The sequence below is a fragment of the Oryctolagus cuniculus genome, chromosome 11 (assembly GCF_051225735.1).
Source record: "Oryctolagus cuniculus isolate XC-2025 breed Fujian yellow rabbit chromosome 11, ASM5122573v1, whole genome shotgun sequence".
NCBI lineage: Eukaryota > Metazoa > Chordata > Mammalia > Lagomorpha > Leporidae > Oryctolagus > Oryctolagus cuniculus.
Genome location: NC_142877.1, coordinates 10095522 through 10114974, shown reverse-complemented (window position 1 = coordinate 10114974; position 19453 = coordinate 10095522). Strand labels below are relative to the sequence as shown.

The 19453-nt window shown below is 47.2% G+C and overlaps 1 protein-coding gene across 5 annotated transcripts in view; it reads right to left on the bottom strand.

Moving 5' to 3' along the window:
• The window catches only part of ADNP (activity dependent neuroprotector homeobox), a 59486-nt gene that overhangs the window by 12574 nt on the left and 27459 nt on the right, over positions 1-19453 (bottom strand). The window contains exon 2 of one of the 5 annotated variants that reach the window (XM_051832611.3): positions 18406-18580. The exons of 3 other annotated variants lie outside the window; for them this stretch is intronic. The gene's annotated coding sequence lies outside the window, so the exon portion shown is untranslated. Of the gene's footprint in view, positions 1-17431; positions 17451-18405; positions 18581-19453 lie in introns of those variants that run through there. One more of the 5 variants, XM_089307025.1, reaches the window with a different exon arrangement.

Here is a 19453-nt window from a genome sequence, read left to right as displayed (position 1 = left end):
AAGGAGGCAGACACATCCCCACCTGTGAAGCCCCTGAAGCATGGGGGTGAGCAACTGACAACCCCTCAGAGGATGTGCGGCTGCTAGAGAGCCGAGTCTACTCAGAGGCTCTGGGTCAGAAGACGGAGGAACACAGCAGGTCCCGACACTGGTTTACAGACTCAAGACAAGACTGGCAAGACCTGAGACAGACCACCAGCAAGTGGGGCTTGGCTGCGGTGGCTCCTCTGCAGAACTACCAGGTCAAGGTGCGCACCCTATTCTTAGGGGCAGAGGAAAAGCATTTCTTCCTGTGTCGTGAGAACGTAAAACAAAACACAAAGACAAAAAAAGTTAAAACTCGGCCAACCACAGAAAAAAAGTCAGGAGAAAAGAAATAAGCCTCCAAATCAAACTTCTCTAGATTACACCTTAAACTATCCTGATGAGGATCTGGTACAGGATGTCCTAGCATATAAATCTTAATATTTTAGTCTGCATTATTTGATGATACCGAACTTTGAATAAGAGTGTATGATGCTAATTTGACATGCCAGAAAATACAGCAGTAAACGAGTGTGTGTCCTATTTTCCACCAACAGCAATGGAACTCTGTTTTCTAACACTGTGGCAGCCAAAATCTAAACGGACACCACAATGACTAGTTCATCAGGTACACCAAGGGGCAAGTCTACGACTCTGGTAAGGAAAAACCTCTCTGCCACTGCGCTGAGAGCTGCACCAGGATGGTCCCTTCTTCCTGGTGACACCTAACAGGAATGAGCTGCTCAGTGCACACCAGTTTTCCTTTTATTAAAAAGCAGTGCAATCTTTTGTTTCCAAAGGAAACTGTAGGTGAAACAAGTAAGCAAGCATCTCCTTGAAGCACTCACTACCCAAAACCAAGTCCCTGGGGCAGATGCTGTGGGCAGCAGGTTCACCCACCATCTGTCATGCCTGCATCCCATATCAGAGTGCCAGTTCAAGTTCTGGCTGCTCCACTGTGGATCCAGCTTCCTGCTGTTGCATCCTGGGAGGCAGCAGATGATGGTACAAGTGCTTGGGCCCCTGCCACCCACATGGGAGACCTGGATGAAGTTCCAGGATCTTGGCTTTGGCCTGACCCAGCCTTGGATGTTGCGGGCATTTGGAAGTGAATCAGCGGATGGAGGCTCTCTCCTCACTCTTCTTTCAAGTAGATGAAAGAATAAATAAACATTAAAACAAACAAACAAAATTAAGTCCATCATGCAAATTTGCACTACAGTGACATTCTACTGAAATGTAGAATCTGGGCCTAGTGTGCAGTCAAGCACAGCGCAACAGTCAATGGCTATTGCTGAATTCCAACAGTTGTTGAAAGTGTCCTCTAATTAAAAGTAGTCTTCTTGGGGCTGGCATTGTGGCATACCAGGTAGTCCCCTATCTGCAGAGCTGGCATCCCATATGGGCACCAGTTCGAGTCCCAGCTGCTCCACTTCTTATCCAGCTCCCTGCTAATGTGCCTGAGAAACAGAAGAAGATGGCCCAAGTGCCTGGGTCCTTGCACCCACATGGGAGACCTGGAAGAAGCTCCTGGCTTTGGCCCGGCCTTTGTGGCCATATGGGGAGGGAACCAGTGGATGGAAGACCTCCTCCCCAGCCCCCCACCCCATTAGCTCTACCTTTTGAATAAATAAAATCTTAAAAAGCAAAAAGTAGGGGCCAGCGCTGTGGCACAGCGGGTTAAATCCCTGGCCTGAGGCGCCGGCATCCTATATGGGTGCCAGTTTGAGACCTGGCTGCTCCACTTCCCATCCAGCTCTCCACTATGGCCTGGGAAAGCAGTAGAAGATGGCCCAAGTGCTTGGGCCCCTGCACTTCCAGGGAAACCTGGAAGAAGCTCCTGGCTTCGGATTGGTGCAGCTCCAGCTGTTGGGGCCAACTGGGGAGTGAACCATCAGATGGAAGACCTCTCTCTCTTTGCCTCTCCTCTCTCTGTATAACTCTGACTTTCAAATAAATGAATCTTTAAAAAAAGAAAAGAAAAACAAAAAGTAGTCTTCTCAGAGTAGTAAACAAGTTACAGGGAGTCCACAGAAGACCTAAAGGATCAGAACATAGTTTATACTGCAGTGTTGCCTTTTCAGGCATCACTAACTTAAAGACACAGGGAACAACAGTCCCTCTGGCAGTACCTCTCACAGAGGCTGGAGACCAAGGTGCTTCTGTGGAAAGCCAGAGCAGCTGTGCCTTCCAGGTTCAGGGACACTAGAGGATGTCCAAGCCATCCAATACAGCAGTTTCAATTCTGGTAACACCATCAACTCAGATCAACATGCAAGCAGTTCAGGCCTGCATACTGAAGAGCACTCCTGTTAATGCTGATGTAAGCATTTATATGCTGCTGACAACACCCACTGAGGTTTACAACTCAGTTTTTGGAAACCAACAATTTAACTAAAAACGTTAAGATGCACTGGTGATTCTCTATGAAGGGCAGGTACCAGCTGGAAGAGATCTTTGTGATGTCTCTGCGGAAACATTTAGGACATATTTTTTTTTGTAAAGATTTATTTATTTATTTGAAAGTCAGAGTTACAGAGACGCAGAGACAGAAACAGAGAGAGAGAGGTCTTCCATCCGATGGTTCATTCCTCAATTGGCTGCAATGGCTGGAGCTGCGCCGATCAGAAGCCAAGAGCCAGGAGCTTCCTCCAGGTCTCCCACGTGGGTGCAGGGGCCCAAGCACTTAGGCCATCCTCCACAGCTCTCCCAGGCCACAGCAGAGAGCTGGATTGGAAGAGGAGCAGCCGGGACTAGAACCGGCGCCCATATGGGACGCCAGCACTTCAGGCCAGGGCATTACCCACTGCGCCCCAGCGCCGGCCCCCATTTAGGGCATATTAAGAACTATTTAGGCAGAAAGAAGACATAGCCCCCTGATTTGTGCGCTCTCTTCTACCTTCCCCATGGCAACACAATCAATATCTGTCTATACATTACTCACTGACTCAGATTCTGGTCCAAGTCAAAGTTCTTTTTACAACCCCCAAGCCCTTATCACTCCTGTTTCAGAATCTGTATCTGAAGACAGATACTTCATTTGCTCTAAAGGTGTCACTGAGTCCTACATTTAAACTAAACCAGTTATAAATGTTTACGTATACTTCCTCCAATGAGCAAGCTCCCAGGAGCCTGCGCTGAGCCTGGCAGCAGGTGGCCCACTGCGCTTTTCCTCACACACACGGTCCTGAACAGAAGCAGTCTCTTCCCAAACCCTACAGGCGCCAGAAGCTTTTCTTAGACAGGCAACCCCAATGTCTCCTATTTTCTCTCTGCCCCTAACCCAACACCACAGAGCAGGTAACTGACAACGGAGGGCAGAACACTCTTTTGGGTTAGCAGATAAACTGCGCAAGACAGAAGTAAGAAAAGGTTCAGCCTCCTTCTCACAATGCGCTGCAGTACTGAGGATACAAGGAAACTACGATTTCCCAGAGAAGCTGCTCAGCAGATGACAACACGTCTGCCCCGAGAGCTCACGGGAACACGAACATCGTTCTGCTTGGGGTCATCAGGCAGGACGCTGACTAAGGGTAAGCACCAAGCAGGCAATGCAGCTCATTCCTGCTTCCCTCTACGCTGACTGTAACTGCACTGGACTCTCACTATTCTCCCAGTCTGACAGTAAAAGAGACCCAATTACAGCTTAATAAAGCATCAAACACAACACTGCTTCCACAAAAAGCTGAATTTCTTAATTATAGCAACTACTGAATTCCTTATATTTCATAACTGTTTCTTTAGTAAGGATACTAACTAAGGTAATACAAAAATACAGCATCCTTTCCAAAGACAATTTTTTAAAGACTTATCTACTTCAAAGGCAAAGCGAAGGAGAGAAACGGGGAGCAGAGGGAGGGAGAGGCTGAGCGTTCATTCGCTGGCTCACTCCTCAAATGCCCACCATAGCCAGGGCTGGGACAGCCAGGAGCCAGCGCCCCACGTGTGCATCCCACGTGAGCAGCAGGAACCCCAGCACCTGGGTCTTCATCTGCACTTCCAGCTGCGTTAGCAGAAAGCTGGATTGGAAGCAGAACAGCCAGCACTCGCGCCAGCACTCAGCTAGGAGACGCTGGTGTTTCAAGTGTCTGCCTGACTCCATCACAGCATGGACCCCATTTTCTGTAAACAGTGCACCCCTCCATAGACAACCCTGCTCCAGGAGACGGCCTCACTCGGTCAGCTGAGTGGGGCACAGAATGGCACCAGGCAGCCCCTCCACGTTCTGTCTTCAGCCCTCAGTTCAGCCACAGAGCCTAGTGCCTAGACACAGCACAGCCTTCCACACTTTGAGGACCCGCCCCACGCTGTCTTCCCCTTCTCCACGTTAACCACGCTCACTCAGTTCTGCCTGTGATCACATGGCTCATCCTCTAAGGAACGTGTTCCAGTTGGTCTCCCTGGTGCCACGAGTGAACACACTAAGGAGATGATCCAGTGAGAGACCACTACTCCAACTCTGGATATTACTTTTTAAACGAATGCTCCTGAGAAGTGCATCTGTGTTGCTGGCAGTCATGCTACATGACTACAATAACTAAAAGTTAAAAAGCGCTTTTTAAATAAGTGCTACCCATTTCAGCATTAGCTAGTTCATAGTGTAGCTGGTGAGGAAAATGAGACTCTGCTAAAAATGTGACAATCACCTGTCTTTAGTGTCTTCTCGACTGTAGGGACACAGAATTCTGTTTTGAAAATGAAAAACAATAAATGTCCACAACAGGCCTTTGGAAAGACAAAAGACAGAGACACCTTCCACAGCACAGTACCAAGCAAAACCTGTCCTGAGCAAGCTGCACTTTGAATCCCTTGAAGAACCCGGTCCTGGTCTCAATCCCAGGGTCGCAGCTGAGGCGAAGAGCTGCCTGTTGCGAGGGGCAAGGCCTCCAGGCCCCGGCAGACCTAGGCTGTGGTGCTGCTCCCTCACCTGCTCCAGTGAGGCTCCCACCGACTCTCACTAAGACGACGGAAGCAGGTCCCACAGCGACGTCTGCAACGATCTGACAGAGCTCAGCCAACCCAGCTCGGTGGTGACAGAGATGAGGGAAATCTGCACAGTGAGTCAGGTGATCCCACCAACGCAAAGAAGAAATGAAAGAGGAACTCTGCTTTGAGGACATGTGCCTTAAAGGCCCTTGTCACTTTGGGTGCCAAGTCACTTAACAGTCACACCTGCAGGATCTCTCCGAAACAAATATTAATGGCAATATCTTACAAATCAAAAACCACCTTAGCTGGGGCCGGTGCTGTGGCGCAGCAGGTAAGGCTGCTGCCTGCAGTGCCAGCATCCTATATGGGCGCTGGTTCAAGTCCTGGCTGTTCCACTTCCGATCCAGCTCTGTGTTATGGCCTAGGAAAGCAGTAGAAGACGGCCCAGACACTTGGGCCCCTGCACCCACATTGGACACCCAGAGGAAGCTCCTGGCTTTGGACTGGCGCAGATCTGGCCATTGTAGCCATCTGGGGAGTGAACCAGCAGAGAGAAGATGTCTCTCTCTCTTCTTTCCCTTTGCCTCCCTGTAACTCTTTCAAATTAAAAAAAGAAAAGAAAGAAAGAAAAAAAGAAAACCTTAGCATCCTTAAATAACACCACAGTTAAAAACCAGATGAGTCCTGCTCTCCTTCACCGTCCACTGCTAACGCTCAGCACGGTCCTCCCTAAGCCTCTGGGGAAAACAGGCTCTGGGAGGAGGTGGTCTGCTCTCAACTGTCTCTAGGTTCCTTCCGTTCTGGGAAATGAGAACAGAGTCTATACCAGACTCTGAAGGTACCAACAGCATTATTTGTAACATTCAAAAAGCAGGAACAATCCCAACCTCCAACTGCTGGCTGAACACATCAGAGGCGTGTATCCAAAGAGGAGGGTGTGTGACTGAGCCACGAGAGGAACAGGCAAGGTGACACATGCTCCTGCACACTAGAGCCTCGAGAATATTAAGTGAATGAAACAAAAAGGCCACCTATTACGCCTGTTTACATGAAACGTCCAGAACAGGCCATCTGTAGAAATAGAAGGGAGATTAAGGCTGCCTAGGGCTCAGGGAATTAGACGGGAAAGGAGAAGAAAACTAAGGGCAACTGAATTTCTGGAGTGATGAAATGCTTTAAAATTGATTTTGGTTGCCATTGCGCAGCTGTAAGTACCAGTGAGCTGTCCACTTTAAATGGGTGGACTGTATGCTATGTTTATTTTATCTCAAAAAAAAAAAAAAAAAAAAAATACAGGTAAGGCAAAGAATGTTGGTTATATAATCTTCCTCCAAAACAAACAATTGTTAATGCAGGCTATATTTATCCTTCTAGATTTTCAATGAACACATGATTTGTTTTTATGTTTTAAAACTACATATTTCAACATTTACTCATATGAAAAATGAACTTAACTTGCAATTGTTAGAAACTGATTTTAAGAACTGTGTTTTCTGATGTCAGACACTCACCACAGTGGCTCTCTAACACTCGCAGTGTGGCTAGTCTGAACGGAGATAGGTGCTTTACTATAAAGTAGGTTTTGGATTTTGAAGACAGTATGAAAAACAGAATGCAAAATATTTCATAAATGCCTTTTAAAAATATTGATAATACTGAAATGACAAAACTTTGGATATATTGGGATTCATAAAAATATTAAGTTTATTTTTGAAAATCTGACTACTAGGGGACTGGTGTTATGGCACTGTGGGTTAAGCCACCACCTGTGACTCCTGGATCCCACATGAGCACGAATTCCAGTCCTGGCTGCTCTACTTTTGACCCAGCTCCCTGCTGGGGTGCCTGGGAAGGCAGTGGGAGATGCCCTGAGTACTTGGACCTCTGCCACCCACGTGGCACACCTCGATGGAGTTCCAGAGTCCTGGCCTTTGCAGCCATTTGGGGAGGGAACCAGCACATAAAATAACTGTCTTTCAAATAAATAAAACCCTTTAAAAAGTGACTACTGGAAACACGGATGAACCTTCACGATATTATGCTAAATGAAATCAGCCACAAAAGAATAAATATTGTACCCCAGAGTACTTTAAAAAGTTCATGGAGAAATGTTAATCAGAAGTTTTGGTTCAAAAACTTCTTGAAATCCATATAGTTTTTTCATAATATGCATTTTTCATGAACTTTTGGAAGTTCCCTTGTATGCATGGACTTCAAAAAAAACTTTGTGCCCAAATAAACTTTTCTTTTTTCTACAAACATCTGAAGTACCCTCCCTCATGTTTCTACTCCTAAAAGGTACTCAGAATAGTGGAATTCACACAGCTACAAAGTAGACCAGTGGCAGCAGGTGCTGGGAGGAGGCAGGAAGCTGTTCAGTGGGCAGAGAATTCAGTTTTGCAATATAAAGAGTTCTTATGATGGATGGTAGGGACTGCTGCACAACGCAAGTACACGCAGTGCCATTAACTGTTACACGGAAAAATGGCAGGGTCGGCATCTAGCCGCACAGTGACGGTGCCCACGCCCCATAAAGGAGAACTTGGTTCAACACCTGCTCCTGACCCCAGCTTTCTGCTAATACGCACAACCTGGGAGGCAGTGGTAATGGCTCAAGTGATTGGGCCCTGCTACTCATGCGGGAAACCTGGACTGAGTCCGTGGCTCCTGGCTTTGACCCAGTTGTTTTCAGTATTTAGGGAATGAACCAGTGGACTTGAGCTCTCTCTGCCTCAAAGAATTAAGTGGTTGGGGAAGGAGGGCAGGCTAAAATGGCTTTACCATAATCAACAATGAAGTTTAAAATGTATGGCTGGGGCCAGTACTGTGGCGTGGCAGGTAAAGCCACTGCCTGCAGGGGAATTATGTTTTCTTTCTGCCTAAATAGTTCTTAATATGCCCTAAATGGGGGCCGGCACTGTGGCGCAGTGGGTTAATGCCCTGGCCTGAGGTGTCGGCATCCCATATGGGCGCTGGTTCTAGTCCCGGCTGCTCCTCTTCCGATCCAGCTCTCCACCACGGCCTGGGAGAGCGGTGGAGGATGGCCCAAGTACTTAGGCCTCTGCACCCTAGTGGGAGACCTGGAAGAGGCTCCTGGCTCCAGCCGGTGCAGCTCCAGCCGTCGCAGCCAACTGGGGAGTGAACCATCGGATGGAAGACCTTTCTCTCCCTGTGTAACTCTTTCAAATAAAATTATAAATCTTTAAAAAAACAAAATGTGTGGCTACTGGGGAGCCATTTTTGTGTCACCTGCATCCTATATTGGTGTGCTGGCTGAAGTCTTGTTAATGCACCTGCAACGGCAGTGGCAGATGGACCAAATACCTGGGCTCCTGCCACCCATGTAGAAGGCATGTAGGAGTTCCTAGCTCCTGGTTTTGGCCTGGTCCAGACCTACCTGTTGCAGCCATTTGGGGACTGAACCAGTGGATGGAAGCTTGCTCTTTCAAAATTAAATAAATCTTTTTTTGTCTGTTTGTTTTTGACAGGCAAAGTTAGAGAGAGAGAGGCAGAGAGAAAGGTCTTCCCTCCGTTGGTTCACCCCTCAAATGGCTGCCATGGCCGGTGCGCTGCGCCAATCTGAAGCCAGGAGCCAGGTGCTTCCTCCTGGTCTCCCATGCGGGTGCAGGGCCCAAGCACTTGGGCCATCCTCCACTGCACTCCCAGGCCACAGCAGAGAGCTGTACTGGAAGAGGAGCAACCGGGACAGAATCCGGCGCCCCAACCGGGACTAGAACCCAGGGTGCCAGTGCCGCAGGCAGAGGATTAGCCAAGTGAGCTGTGGCGCTGGCCTAAATAAATCTTAAAAAATAATTGTCGCTACTGAAAATTTTAGGCACTAGCAGTGACCACAGAAAGCAGATAAGGTACAATTTGAAGAGCAGGGTAGACTGGGTTTTTAATTAAGGCCATTCATCAATAATGGGTCTCTGCCAAAACTATGACTAACTAAACATTTGTTAACATTCCTGGGAACAGGGAAGATACTCTAGAGCAAATCCTGGATGAAATGTAAAACCCTGAAACCTTCACAAAACTCCAGACCATTTTGGATACTATTAAATGAATGACTTATGGTAATATATTAATGAAACTGAGTGGCACCAAAACTTAAGATTTATTTATTTGAGAGGCACATTTACAGACAGAAGGATAGAGAGAGAAGTCTTCCATCCGCTAGTTGACTCCACAAATGACCACAATGGCTGGAGCTGGTCCGATCTGAAGCCAAGAGCCGGGAGCTTCTCACATGCGTGCAGGGGCTCAAGGACTTGAGCCATCTTTTACTGCTTTCCCAGGCCACCAGCAGGGGGCTGGATCAGAAGTGGAGCAGCCAGATGCTTAACCTACTACACCACAGCCCTGGCCCCAAAAGGTAACATCTTCAGCAGACAGTTTACTTTCCTGGTAAATCTGCTCAGCTCCAAGAGGCACGGTGCAACGTGCTGTTCTAGCAACAGAGGCTGCAGTTCACTCTGCGTTGACTAATGGATTCAGCACAGCAGGCGTTTCTTCAACGAGGAGTGCAACTATTCTTTAAAAGTTGAAAAACTGAGCATGTGGCACTATCGAAAAGATTTTCAGAGAAATATCATGTATTAAATTTTCCAATTACTTTCAGTTTGTCTTTCAAATAGTTACAAAAGAAGAACTGCAGAGGGAGAGGTTCTAAGAAAAGGTGGAAAGCCTTTTGAAAGACAAAATAATGAACAACTTAATTTCAGCACTTTAAAGCTTGTTTTCTTTCATGTTGACGTGGTCAATGATCTAGTGGTAAATAACGCGGCTGGACCACATATTCAATCATCAAAATTAAAATCACACTGCAACTTAAAAAGTTTTAATTTACCTTAAGTGCTTATGACAGGTGGCTTCAGAGATTTAGCAAAACATGACCTGGAACTAGAACTGGATACAAATGGTAAAGAGGCATTTATGTCTGTATATTAAAATCATGGTTGATCATTTTTCAGCAGATTAATTTTCCTGTCCCAAATGACAGACTCCACAGAAACCTTAACACATGCTGCGGGGCCAGGGTGTGTCGTCTCACTGTTCAAGATAAGAAGGCCCACTAACAGGAACTCGCCTGGGTCTCTTCCCAGTCTATCTCTAGTGTGGGTGGCACAAAGCAGGGATTCAATAAATGCAGACTGAGTGATTTAGAAAAGACACCCCATAACCTTCCCCAGTAAAAAAGGGACTGTGTGTCACAGACTAAGCGCTAGGAAGCTTTGCAAGAGGGAGAACTCACTCTCAGCAAAGAGTTCGGAGAAGACGCTGTGAGGCCGCCACTAAAGTATGCTGAATCTGTTCTTTAAAAAAAAAAATCTGCAACAACCCCCTAGGCGGGAAAGCCAGGTGTCCTGGGCACTGCTGCTGAGTCAAGACAGCTGCTGTGTCACGATTCGGGTGACAACACACGACGAAGCTGGAAGGGGTGCTGGGGGCCAGCACGCAGGCCAGGACTGTGCAGCTGGGGGCTGCTACCAGGTCCGCAAGGCACCGAGATGCTACAGGCACTGAGGAAGAGAAGTGACAAGATTCCCACTTTAGGAGGATTAATCCAATTGTGTTCAGGTCTCATTAAAAAGAAACCAACAAACGAAAGACCAAAGGAAGTCAATTAAGTGACAGCAGACAGCATGGATACCAGACTCAGCCAACCGTCAGAATCCCCTGGAAGGAGCCTACATCCATTCCAGACCAACTCAGTTCAAAAGATATGTGAAACCACACTGCTGAGGTTTGAGGAAAGAAGCCTAAACCTAAATCTGTGCCTTCCAATAAAAACTGTGCTAACATGGACAAAAATTTACCTGACCTATCAGTCACACATGACACGCTGTACCTCGAAACTTCAAGGTGTGGCAGCGCAGCAAGGCTTCCCTCTGCTGGAAGAGAAAGCTGGTGAGATGCAGAGGTCAAGAATCACGTCCCAGAGCTGGGCACGTCCGTGCTTATCTTTGCCTCCACCACCTAGAAGCTTTACCACCCCAAAAAGCTTCCTTAGCTTCTAGAGGCCTGCTTCCTCAGAGCGGCTAAAGGAGAAGATGCAACTTAACCCTCAAAGCAGTCAGCATTATTATCTTAAACCGATCAGGTACTGCTCACACCCTTCCCTGTTATGAACTGGCATTTTACTTGAAAGGCAGGAGACAGGAGGAGAAAGGTCTTCCCTCCACTTACTCACTCTCCAAGGACTAGGACGGGCCAAAGCCAGGAGTCCAGAAGTCATTCTGAGTCTCCTATGTGGGCGGCAGGGACCCAAGTACTTGAGCTCACTCCCAGAGTGCACACTGGCAGGAAGCTGAGGCGGAGGTGGAGTAGCCAGGACTCAAACTAAGCACTCCAGTATGAGACAGGGTAACTTAACCACTATGCCTCACGCTCACTCCCAGGACATAACTCTCTGGAAAGCTTGGCCCATTATTCCTGAGAATCAGTTGTGGTTGATGAATACACATATATTTTCCCATACACATAATGTGTATTCATAAATTATATATACACACACAATAGTGTTTTTATACAGAATTTCAAATACATCTCTGTGAACCATTCAAGTTAAAAGTTAGCATATTCTTCACAATTTGATTTAATAGAGAGAGCAAGCATGTGTGCCCAAGAGCAAGATACTGGTTCACACCACAAATACCTCCAAAGGCTGAGACTTGGGTCACACTGAAGCTGGGAACCAGCAACTCAATCCAGGTTTCCCATGTGGGTGGCAGGAACCCGACCACTTGTGCCATCACTTGCTACTTCCTGGAGTGCACATTAGTAGGAAACTGGCATCAGGAGTGGAGCTGGGACTTGAACCCAAGCCCACCAATGTGGTATGCAGGTGCCGAAAGCCTACCCCAGAGACAAGCTTGGTGACCCTTAAAATACTATGCAGCAAGACATCTGCAATTGCTTTAAATAAACCTGGTGACTTACAGTTAAATAAACATAAAGGTGTGATCCAGATTTTGCATAATTTTTTAAAGATCTATTTCTTTGAAAGGCAGAGCGACAGAGGGAGAGGCAGAGAGAACGAGCGAGTGATCTTCCATGTGATGGCTCCTTCCCTAAATGGTCACAACAGCCAAGGCTGGGCCAGGTTGAAGCCAGGAGCCTGGAACTCCACCCAGGTCTACCACATGAGTGGCACAGGCCCAGGTACATGGGCCATCATACACAGCCTTCCCAGGCACATCAGCAGGGAGCTGGACTGGAAGCAGTGCAGCCAGGACTCACACTGGCACCTGATAAGGGATGCTGGCATCCCAGGCAGCAGCTTAATCTGCTGTACTACAACACTGGACCCTGCGTATTTATTTTCTCAAAAGTATGTGGGTGAGGCACCAGTCTTTTGAGGCCTTCAGACTAAAGAATCCAGTGCCTGAGATGAGTGTTCTCACACAGCAGGTTAAGCTTGGGATGTCTGCATCTGTATCAGTGCCTGGTTTGAATCCTGGCTACTCTACTTCTGATCCAGCTCCCTGCTACTGCATCCTGGGAGGCAGCAAAGTACTTGGCTCCCTGCCACCCATGGGGGACACCCAGATGGCACTGCAGGCTCCCAGCCTTGGCCTGGCCCAGCTCCAACTGTTGCAGGTGTTTGGAGAGTGTATTGTTGGATGGAAAATTGCTCTCTCAATTCTCTCTGTTGCTCTGCCTTTCAAAAAGCCTAGTGCCCATCACTGGAAATCCCCACCTGTCCTATTTTAAGTATTCAGATATCAGACAGGAGTCCTCCCTGTGGCCACCAGAATTCCCAGTTCACTAACGGATTCAGGCTGTACTCCAGAGAGCACATGGTGCACAGAGATGAAGATGGACAATGCCTGACTGATCAAGTCAAGAGCGCATACAAAATGTCGTCTGAAAGGGGGGCAAGGAGATGACTTGCTCTCTAGAGAGCGCCAGGGTACCTTCTCGCACACCGGTCTAGATTTTAGGGAGGATGTGGGGTGGAGCGCTGCAGGAAGGCAGGGACACACAACCAGGAGTGAGTCCCGCATTCTGCTGCCACCCAAGCACTCCACAGGCCTAGAGCCTGGCTTACGGGAAACGTGAAAAACAAACAGTTCACAAGTGGGGCTAAGAGCAGGGCAGAGATGAACATGGAGCGTCACTGCAGGGCTGTGCCTCATCTCTGCATCACATGGTCTGAGGTGCAATACTGTTCTGGCCCCAATAATTAATTTCCCATGCTCTATCAAAACTACTCAGAAAAAACTTTCACACAGTATTAGGAATAACAGAACCATCATTCAATAATAGAATAATTGGTCTAAATCACATTCTCAAATCTTCCTAATCCATCTCCCAGGGTCAAGGCTCAGCTAAAGGCAGTTTTCCAAAAGCATTCTGTGGCGGGTTTTGCCATCTGATGGCTCAATCTTTATAGTTTCGTGAAGGAGGCGTTACCTGTATTTCTTCTTGTATTGTTCTAAAATACAAGCAGTCCTGGAACAAGATGCTGAGCATTCCCTGAACCTGAGGCCCTCCACTCCCAGCTCGCCTCTTCTATGACGGCAAGAATACTAACTGTTGACTTCAAGTTTACAATTCCAAAGTAAAAGTTTAACGGATTCTGGGGCCAGCATTTGGAAAAGTGGTGAAGCCACTGCTTGTGGCACCAGCATCCTGTATCGAGTCCCAGCTGCTCCAGTTCCCTCCTAATGTGCCAGGGACAGCAGATTACCCAAATACTTGGGCCTCTGCACGGACATGGGAGACATGAAGAAGCTGGCTTTGATCGGCCCATCTCCAGTCACTGCAGTCATTTAGGGAGTGAACCAGCAGACAAAAGATCACTGTCTCTCCCCCGCCCTCTCTGGGACTCTGACTTCCATATAAATAAATCTTAAACAAAAAGTTTAATAAATTCTACCAGGAACAACAACTGCTGACCAAATTCTCCACTAAGTCACTAGCTCTTACCAGAAAAGAGCTTTACAGATCGTCAAGGGAACTGCAGATCAGCACAGGCTCCTAAGTGGAGCATAACAGGTTTAGAAGAAGGAAGGGTAAAAGCCAGCCAACAATTATCCGTCTAAGCAAAAAGACTACTCAAAGGAAAGCACTGCCCCAACCAAAGCACTGGGAAAAGCAAAGGGACCATCAGCAGAACTTCTTTTCAGATCCTCACACCGGTAATTTCAGACAAGACAGGTTACTTCCTAACTCACCTGTGCAGTCTACAACTGGCTACTCGTGTGGGGGTGGGGCAGCTTCTCTAACTTACAGCCCATTCGGGATCCTTGGGTGTAAGCTGACATATAAACACAGAAGATCACTATGAAATCATGAAGCACGCATTGAGCCCTCATTATCCCAACAGCTCCCAGGATCACTATAAAAGCTTGTGTTCCAGCACAGGCCTGGGAACCAGGCAGCCAAGAAACACACCCTGTGGTGCACTGGATGCGATGGTGCCTTGACTTCCCTACTTGTGAAACAAGGACAGCCCCGAGAGAATGAGATGGTTTACAAAGTGCCTGGAAAATACAACGGACACGTCTTTCACACTACTGTAGCACCAGAACAGCCGGCAAGAGACAGCTCTTCATGTGAGAGGCAGCAACCAAGTCACGTGAGAAGTGAACACAAGCAACCCGCAGCTTAGTGCCTTCACACACGGCCACAGCCTTACTGCAGAGAGCAGACACCCAGGGTCACTTCTGCAATTCCAAAGGCCGGTCAAATAACGCGTAACTCCGTCTTATATGATGAGCATGTTTTCCAGTTAAATCTTGACTTTTCACTTGCTGGCTCACTCCCCAGATGGCTGCCAACAGCCAGGGCTGTGCCTGGTGGAAGCCAGGAGCATCATCCAGGTCTCCTACGTGGGTATGGGGCCTAAGCATTTGTTAAAGCAGTGGAAGATGACCACAAGTGGAGCAGGGGCTGGCGCTGTGGCAGAACAGGTAAAGTCACCATCTCTGATGTCAGCATCCCATATGGGTACCGGTTCAAATCCTGGCTGCTCAACTTCCAATCCAGCTCCCTGCTAATGCACCCAGGAAAGCAGCAGAAGATGGCCCAAGTACGTGGGCCCCTGCACCCAAGTGGGAGACCTGGATGAAGCTCCTGGCTCCTGGATTCGGCTTGGCCCAGTAACGGCTGTTGTGGCCATTTAGGGAGTGAACCAGCAGATGGAAGATCTCTCAGTCTCTGTGACTTTGCCTTTCAAATAAATAAAATAAATCCGGGGGGTGGGGTGGGGAGGGAAGAGAGAAGTGGAACAGCTAGTACACAGACTGGCACCCATATGGAATGCTGGCGGTGGTAGATGTACCCACTATGCCACATTACTGGCCCCGTAAGCTCAATCTTAAACTGTGTATCTGTTCAGAGCAGTCTTCTCCTTGAGCTCTCTCCCAAGTCTCCCGAGCTCTCCTCTTCTCCAAACGTTTATTTTTGGAATGCTGCTGAAACTCTTGAGAGGCTCCAAGATTTCTCTAGCGGCTGCTGGGGAAGTAAGGTAGGGATCAGCAGCACCAAGGAGGCTTGCTGAGAGCGCCTCAAACAACTCCTAAAGGCAGAGGGCAGAGAACTCACACGGGCAGCTGAGGGAACTGGGAACAGAAGCAGCAGGAAGAATTCCACACCTCCACTGAGTGGACTACACCTCCAATCAAAGCGGCCACTGCACCCAGCTAACTCACATCTTACCTGTGACCGCCTGCACACACATGCACAGGCCCCCACACAACCACTCAGATGAGCGCGTCCCAGTCTGAACAGCAGGACAACGTGAGAGGAGCCTTCGCCGCCGGGTGAAGCACACAGGCACTCACTCAAGGTGACGACACACACAGGCGGGAGCAGCGCGAAGACACTGCGAGCGGCAGCAACAGGCGCATCCTCCCCGCCCTCCACTGCACAGGATCAGGCAAACGCAACCCAGGAAGCGGCAACGGCCACTTCGCCCGGGCAAAACACGGATGGATGACCTGACTTCTAGTGTCTCAATAGTGAAAACGCCAACACAGTAAAAGCAAATAGCTCTTACATTTAAAATACTAGCACAGTTTTGTTTTCAACTAGACTTGAACGCCAGGTTTCCACACTAACAAACTGAGAGGGATGCGACTTCAACAAGACACAGCGCTTGCTCCAGCGTTACCACCACGTGCTCTCACAGAGCCAGGAAGACCAACCAGGAAGGAAGAGCCTGCATAACTCAAGCTCTCTAAGTGCCTACGCTGGAACTGCTGGATGAACACCGCTCAACGTACACGACTCTCCCGCAAACAGACGACAGGGAGGCCCTCACGGAGCTCACGTCCCCTCTGAGACCCACGAGGCTGCAGGACATTAACTTGAAGTCAAAGTCTTTCGGAAGTGCAGGCTGGACTAACAGAGTTCGCACAGCAGTTACCGGCACCTTGGTGCGATGCTGTAACTAAAATTTCATGTTTTTGTTAACTTTAAAAATGTTCACCAAGATTTAAGCAGGTTTTTTTTATTTTTTTAAGAAATCTATAGTTAAATTCTGGCAGCTTTCCCCCCTACACTTAAACTGTTCTCAAGCTACAACTTGAATACTTGGACTATTTGATTAATAATATGGCAATAATTTCCAAATCCTTAAAGAAAAAAAAAGTCGTGATTTGTGCACACCCCTCAATTAACGGGGTCACTGTGCCAGGGTCTGCTACCACATCTATGTGCACAATCTCGTTACCAATCGACGACCCTTAAGAGAAAAGGCACATCTCAGCCCTGCATCACAGACAGCGCCCCCTTCCATACTAAACTGCAGTCAGCATGTGAAATGATCAATCAACTTACAAGGATACCTCAAAAAGGTCAGGAAAAACATGATTATAAAAAAACCTAGGCTTGAATTTCAAATATTTTTGCCCCAAAATAAACTCCATTTTTCATCAACTTTTTGATTTTAATTTTCTGACTATAGAGAATTGTTTTCCCATTTTTTTGGAAACTTTTAAGTAGTTACGAGCAAAGCAACTTCACCTATAGTACACCTTATGCACCTATGTATCTAATCAAATATAAATAATCAATGCATGCCTGTGTGTTGGAATGAAAATTAAAAGCCTTTTTTGCCTGAGAAAAGCCTAATGTGGCTGTTAACTCGCAGGTGGTGCTGAAAACTATCTGTCCAACATGGTGAAGTTTTACTTCCATATACACAGTATTATTACAACTTTCCCTGCACTTCAGTTTAAGAAAGAAAAACAGAAATTTGAGCCTTGCATATCCACAGCAGATATATTTCAAAATCAGTGATCTCCAGGACAGGCAGGGCCAGCGGTGAGCAGGAGATCTGCGGCCCGCCCGCCACTTCTGCACAGAGTCTGTGTCAGCCTGCAGGTGCAGCCTCACAGCGAGCCTCAGGCTGGCGTTCCACAAGCACCAGAATAAAGAAGGAGTCTCCGCTACAACACAACACCCATTCCTCCTGCTCTGAGTTTACTGAGGCTTTTCACTGCATTTTAACAAATCCTTAGTTTACCTATTGTAAATTCCAGCCTTCAAGCCCAACTGTTTCACTTTTTGTTGTTGTTTTTGAGTGTCAAAACCATGAAACCTTTCAAACTCTGCAGAATACCTGCTTTCTAAGAGCTCACAGAAGGTTTTCCTGTAAGGGAAAATGGCCATTACCACTAAGGACATCAGTTAATTTAAACAAAAGCTCCTTTGCAGACTTCACCTCAAACAAGAAGTTGTCTTCAAATAACTTATTTTAAGAACTTAAGTAACTGTATATCACAAACCAAACACGGGTTAAAATTATATGTTTAACAAGTGCTACACAGTATTCAAAAATTACAAATGCCATTTATATTAAATATCTATTATAATTACCGCAGAACTGTAGAAGCCATGTAGCCTCCAGCGAAATACCTGAACCAAGCTGTCTCCATTTTCATTCACCAAAATGTTACTTGGTTGCAATTCTCCAACAACAAAAAAAATTCTCCCTTAAGCATCAACTGGTTAACTATGTATCAAAGAACACACCCCTTCAATTTCCCATGAATGTAGGCTAGCTTAGGTACAGAAGATACTTGCAACAAAGTCTTAATGGTACTGTAAGTATCAACAACCGCTGTCAATCTGGTAGCGAGACCACGTATATGGAAAGACATGTTCTGATCAGATCTTTAAAGGCTTTTAGAAGCTTAGCAACTCTTGAGATTGGTCATCAAAGCAACAGTAAGTAAGTACTTAACATACTTTACACACAAGAGTGCAAAATGCAAATGATTACAACATTGGTAACTTAAGAATACTCTCTTTAACCATAAGTCATCTCTTATGTTCGCAGGTGTTAAGAGCCCACTGTGGCAACCAGCTCTAACTGGCTCCTTGAGGAATGTGGCTAGGATGAAATTTTGGAAGTGTTGGCTTTGGTGGTGACCAAGGCGGAAGTAGTCTCGCTTCCCTGTTGTTGCAGTTCCCACCCTCCAAAATGAATATACCCACCGGTGTGAATTGACAATGTGGTCCAAAGAGCAAGGCAGGAAACGCAGTCCAGATCCTCAAAATGGCAGTACAGGGCATAACCACTAGGCCACCTATCAGTGCAGTACAAAAAGTACAACCCTGTGCATCATGGTGCAAAAGCTGGGGCCTAGGTTTCGCACTGTGCATCTCACACCTATGGAAATAACAAGAGGAGTAAAATCTATAGAAATCAACACACCCTAAGAAGGTGGGTGCTCACCGAAGACCGGTGTCAACACTTTGCAAAGGTGGTTGGCTACTGAGATAGTGAGCGGAAGGGAATACAATTTCACACTCAAGTCTGTTGAGTTGGGCAATGAAGAACCCAACCCAGGCTTGATGTTTACCACAAGGCTTTGCGAATCATGACACCCATCTACACACTTACACATTTCACTACCCCGCAAAGCCCTAACATCCCTCAAGAATGAGCTTTACCTCTCCAAGACTTGGAAAGAGTTGAACTATGAAGAAGGGAGTTTAGTCACCAATGCCCCAAACCCATCACTCTCAGGTTCTGAAACCATCCCCTTTGCCACCTGACCTTGGAAAGAAATGTTGACACATCCAAAGTTTAAGGTGGAAGAATCCCAGAATTCCAGAGAAGGAAATCTGTCAACTAAAGATGGGCCAAGGTGATTCATCATGGACAAGTGTGGACGGTCTGAGGGTCAACAGTTTGGTCAAAGGAAAAAGAGCAAACTCCTAAAATGCAGAGTAGTAGATTCTTCGAAAGAAATACAAATCCCTGCAGTTGACTCCCTGGGTTCCTCGCCATGTTGCTGTCGGCTCCCCAACCCGGAGTGCGAGTGTGTGCGCCCTGCTGGGCCCATTTTCCCATGGTCTGTAGAAGGCGCTGTGAAGCACATCCTGTCCTAGCTCGGGGGCCCTTCCCCCCTCTGCAGCCTTACCCAGTGCAGAGAATGCGCCCCCTACTGACTCCAACACTCATCGCCTTTAGCCGACTTGGCTGCGGTGCATTTTGGGTGGGGGCTGGTATTTTCTTCATGGCCATAAACCAGAAGCA